At 48.0% G+C, this 5,651-nt stretch overlaps 1 pseudogene; it reads right to left on the minus strand.

Moving 5' to 3' along the window:
- Nucleotides 1-4,498: 4,498 nt before the first annotated feature.
- LOC116908393 lies at nt 4,499-5,042 on the minus strand (annotated as a pseudogene).
- Between the last annotated feature and the right edge of the window lie 609 nt (nt 5,043-5,651).

Here is a 5,651-nt window from a genome sequence, read left to right on the forward strand (position 1 = left end):
GAAATGACTGAGGAAGTATTTGTCTCCTATCAAGTTAAAAATTTCAATTACAGTTTTTTTAGGAGAAGGGTGAGCATAAACCACCATACATGTATGGAGGTCGAGGGGCAACTCTCAGCTCTGTCTTTCTACCACGTGGATGTGTTGGGAACAGGCAAAAGAAGAAACTTATTCTAAGTGCTACCAGTACATTTTCAGACTCCATTAAATCATGGTGGGGAATTAAATTCAAGGTCCCAGGCCCCTAGGGGAGCTGAGGACTCCCCAATAGCTGAACAGCTTCTGTTGTAAACAGTTATCTGAATCCAGACATCTCAGGGACAGCTTATAAGAAGAGAGTCGTCTAAACCCAGACATCTCAAGGACAACTTCTCCATCTTGCTGGCAGGGTCAAACAAGTTCATGTTCCCAGGCCTAGAAATGCACTCCTATCCCACTTCTTAATTGTCTGTGAACCGGTACAGAATATGGAAATTGCTGTTATCTGAACCAAGGTGCATAAGTTATAAAAATCTATAACCAATTGTCTGTTGTCCCCTTATTGACTACACGAAGCTGACTGCTCCTTTGTCCCCTCACTCTGAGCTCCAGACCTAATGTTCAGGAGGATGAATTAAGGACCTTGAAGATGCCCTGGATACAGCCCAGTGTCCAACGGGTGCCCCCATAAAGTCAAAACACAGTTGGATAGCACTGCAGCTGCCCCCACCCCCTCCCTACCCCCACCCCGCCCCCAGTGCACTCTGTGTTCCCATCCTTTAAAAATGCTGTACAACCTCCCTTTGGGGCTGCAGTTCAGATCCTGAACTAGCCACCTTTCCTCGAGCTCAGAAAATGAAGCTTTCATTTGTAAGCTTCTGTATCTGAAACAAGTCTTCTCGGCTTCCATCCCAAACCCAAGAGGTACAGGAACCAAACGTAGGTCATCATCAAGCTTGGTGGCAAGGGCCTTTACCCACACAGCTGTGTCAGCAACTGGCTCGCTTAAATTAGAGAAGTGTTTCACAGGAGAAACTGGGGGAGGGGAAAAACATATATCAATGTATATCGTATGGGGAAAAACATTTTTCAGTTAAAAAAATAAGAAAGGTGTTTCATCTGTGAATTGCAAGCTGAGTGTGTAGTCTCTCTACTTTAGCCATGCCCTGGATGCTATGATGTCCATGATGTAACTCTGTCCAGGGTCCATTAGGGAGGAGGACGCATTAGAGAGAAGCTTTGAGTGGGCAGTTCCTTCAGAGGTTTGGTTCTCCATTCTCCTTCCTCACCTCGGACCTATTTGCATACCCCTTGTCTCTGAAACTACTCCGGAGAGTTTCTCTCAAAGAAATGAAAGAGCTGGGAATATGGTTCAGAAGCTGCCCTTGCTGAGGACCTGAGTTTGGTATCCAGCACTCTTGTTCTCACAGCTACCTGAAACTCTAGCTCCGGGGGGGATCTGACACTTCTGGCCCCCGAGGACACTGCATCCATGTGCAAACCCACAGTCGGTCACACACGCATGTGCATGACTGAAAATAAACTAATAAAACCTTCCAAATACAAATAATCAGAGATGCAGGCAAAGATTTGCATTCACAGCTGTTCATCTCAGAATCATAGCAAAAGGAAGTTTCCATGATAGTAAAAATAATCATAATAAGAATACTTAATGATTAGGTATGCTTAATTTTGGGATATCCGCAAGCTGTTACGCGCTTCATTTTAGTGTCATAGAGGTAAGTAGGAAACCCTTCATGACATAATTAAAAGGGAAAAGCAAACACAAAGTGAAATTTGAGAAATTACATTGTGTATGTGAAAATGTATGTTCCCTTAAATGATAGAATAATGGAAGATGTGGGCTTTGTAATATGTGAGCTTTCCAAACTTTGTAGCAAGGCATCAGTCAACTGTAGCAAGCAATTAGTCAACTGTAGCAAGCAATTAGTCAACTGTAGCAAGCAATTAGTCAACAGTTACTACAGCAAAATACTGAGGCCAAATATGTTTTTTTAACTTATTTATATTATTTATTTCTATGTATTTAATCTGTCTTCTGTGAGGTATGAAGTTTCACATGCACATACACAGACTTGTCACTATGTCTATGTGGAGGTCAGAGGAAAACTTCAGGAGGAAGTTCTCTCCTCCGCCATGTAGGGTTCCAGAGATAGACCTCAGATTGTTAGGCTTAGGGACAAGATGAACTCCTTAACCCTCTGAGCCACTTCATAGGTCCACCCCCACCCCCTTTCCTCTGTTTGAAACAGGGCCTCACTATATAGCCCTAGCTGGCTCTTAACTCACAGTGTAGACCCAGCTGGCCCACCAACTTGTGTGGGTGACCCTTCTGTTTCTGCTTCCCCAGTGCTGGGATTACAAGTATCGAGCACCGTGCCCAGGTTCTTGAGACAGGGTCTCACTGTATAGCCTAGGCTGGCCTTAAGCCTGCCTCAGCCTGCCACATGCTGGGATCATATAGACTCTACCACGTCTTGTCTTGAATCATACTGGAACCACGACAGGGGCCAAAGATGCACCGTGTGGGTGACCTGCCAGGATGAGATACAGTTGTATCAGTACTGTGATAGGTAAAGCGATATTTTACTCAGTTTACCCATTTTAGCAGTCTGATAAGAAGGGATCACCAGATGCATGGATCCTTGCTTCCTGTCTTCCTGAGTTGAGCCTCATACCTGCTGCGCTCTCGGCCTTCCTGTGTAGTCGCATTCATCTCTTCAGCCACTCCCTCCACCGCCTGGGATGGGGGAACAACCCTAGAAGGCGGGGCTAATGTCCATTGCCAAGTTTACTCTTCTTCTTCTTTTTTTTTTCTTTTCTCTTTTTTTCGGAGCTGGGGACCGAACCCAGGGCCTTGCGCTCGCTAGGCAAGCACTCTACCGCTGAGCTAAATCCCCAACCCAAGTTTACTCTTCTTGCCAGAGCAGAAAACTCAGTAAAGTCTTGGGAGTTGGGAAGCATACAATGTTACCAAGGGAACCATTTCTTGGCAGACCTCCCGAAAGTCTCCTATATCCCTGTGGCTCTGTGGTCCATGCCTGAGGTCCTAGCACTCAGGAGACTGAGGCAAAGGATGGAAAGTTCTAGGCTAGCCTGTGATATAGAATTGATATTGTTTCCAAAATGTGCCAAGATCACAGCGCCATGAAGCCTGGTTTGTGCGGTGCTGGGGGGTGGAGCTCAGGGATTTATGCATTTGAGGCAAGTACCTTATCAGCCTGAGCTCTGCTGTGATTCTGTAGTTTCTTGGCTTTACACATGACCCTCTGTGTGGCATTTTGCATCCTTTTAAAGACAGGCCTTGCTATGTAATTGGTCACAATCCTCCAGCCTCAGCCTCCCTGGATTACAGGCCTAAGTTTCACTTGTACCTTGACCAGTGAGCCTCCTGCTTCTTCTAGGAACAAATTACTCACACAGCCCAACAGCCTCGTTGGAAGAATTTGACTGGTAGCACTTGTGATCAACACTGCAGATCTGAGATTCACACTCAGGAACTCGGCCTCCAAGTTTTGTCACAGTTAAAAGGCTGCACACTTAGCAGTGCAAGTGCCTAGTGAAAGGAAGACCAGGGACCAGCACGCTGTCCCCAGTATGAACTTGGCCCCAGTAACACCACCCCACGCCATCACTGGAGTAGAATATGAGCCGTAGGGACAGACCTTAGGAGGACAAATCATCTCCTGCTGTTAGGCTCACATAGCACCTTCCCCCTAGGCCACTCCCTCGATAGATGTGGACACAGAGATGTATTCCTCATATTCGAGGGCTTTGTTTTCTCGCTCCCACAGGATAGAAATGGTATGGAACAGACCTGAGGGGAAAACTATTTTTCACTAATTTTTTTCTTAGTGGGGAAGCAGAATACAACGACGGAGAGGCCGGGGACTAACCCCTTTGCCTGCCAGCATTCTCTCACTGAGGCCCTGGGAACAGGACCTTAGCGTCAGAACCATCCCCCCACAAGCTACATCCCCAGCGCCTACTGGATCTTTGATCGAGTCTCCCCTGTGGCTTAGGGTAACACAGAAAAACAAATTTCATGCAAGTCCCCCAAAATGAAATCTTACTGGCATCGGACCACCAGTCGTATTGCATGCTTCACAGGTTACAAAGGAAGCATACAGACAGGTGGCAGGGGGGCGGGGCAAATCTTGCTCAGGGCTTGGGGGGGGGGCGAACACGCGGCAAGTGTTCTGGGGGTTGGCGTCTGAAAGGTAACTTTTAGAAGTTTCCAGGTACTCAGGGGACTCTGGAACCACTTAAATGTCTGGTTTTTCGGGAATCTCTATCCTGGGGCCTCTTTTCTTGGCCTCTGAAGGGAGACTTTTCTGGACAATAGGTGAGGGTCAAGTTCATCACCCGTCAGGCTAGAGGGTATTAGGAGAGTCAAGAGAATACCACCAGAAGTAGCCAATTCAATCTTAGACCAATAGTTCAAAGGTCAAGAAAAGTAGGTTTATCGGGCTGGATCCTTTTCCTTCCTTTTCTCCAATTAAATACGAAAGCAGACAAAGAGGGAGTTAAGGAAAAGGATGACTTCTTGGGGATCGTCCCACTGCCCCCTCCCCCTTGCTGGCGTGATCCTCCTGGCCTTTTGCGAAGGGTTTCCCTCAGTGCTGGCAGAGGGAGATCTCTAGGTAGCTGGTCTCTGAGGTGTGCCTGGAAGAAGGTGTCAAAGTCACAGCGTGTGATGGTCTCAAGGAAGGAGAAGTCTGAGAGCCATCGTGAGCCCGAGGGGTGTAGGGAGGAGGGCGGGGAGGTTTGGGATCAGCCACAGGTATCTTAGAGAGCAGGACACCCGGGTCAGCGCAGATCCTGGTCGCTGAGCAGACCTCGATCGATCGTACTTGTTATGGACAGAGGATGGCACTGCCCAGGAGATGAGAGTGGAGGGGACTCATTGCTCATAGAGGGCGGTGAGGGAGTAAGTCCTCACTCGCGAGCCCAAGCCTGTGGCCAAACTTTGAGGGAACCCTCAACGTGCCACAATCTCCATAGCGGTGACAGCGGCCACCCAGGCAGTGCGCAGCCGCCATGTTGTGCGAGGCCAAATAATTTAAGCGGGGGGGGGGGTGGCAAGGGGAGAGGCTTATTTAGACCACAGTTCTGGAAGTCCGATACTCAAGAATCAACTCAGCCCTCACGAGGCCCTCACGGCAGATGACATCACAAGGTGAAAAAAAAAATCACGACAGAAAGCTAGAGGAAGGGGCGCCTGCTTAAGGGATCTTCCCTCATTATCTCTCTGGGGAGCAAGCTCCCAGTCTACATCCTCTCCGGGAACACATTCGAACTGTATCCAACCTTTAGGAATCATTTTAAATATTTATGATCTCTGCAATGGGAAAAACTGATGTTTGGGTGTTAGAGTATGGCACAAAGATTTTGCCCTGAGTATGAGTGGGCCGTCCCTGAAGGCGTACAGGAGCTGAGTCCGGAAATCAGTCAGGATTCTTCACCACTGAAGGGAAGGCACACTTCAGGCAGAAGGAATGCACACACAAAACAAGCACAATTGGGGAGGCGCGGGGTTGGGGGACAGCTTCTGTTCTGTTTGTCATACGCTGCAGCTCCATTCCGGAGGTCACTGAGGGGACTTTCCTGCACCACTACACGAACAAGGAAAGGGTATTGCATCTCCCTGC

The sequence above is a fragment of the Rattus rattus genome, chromosome 1, assembly GCF_011064425.1.
Source record: "Rattus rattus isolate New Zealand chromosome 1, Rrattus_CSIRO_v1, whole genome shotgun sequence".
Lineage (NCBI taxonomy): Eukaryota > Metazoa > Chordata > Mammalia > Rodentia > Muridae > Rattus > Rattus rattus.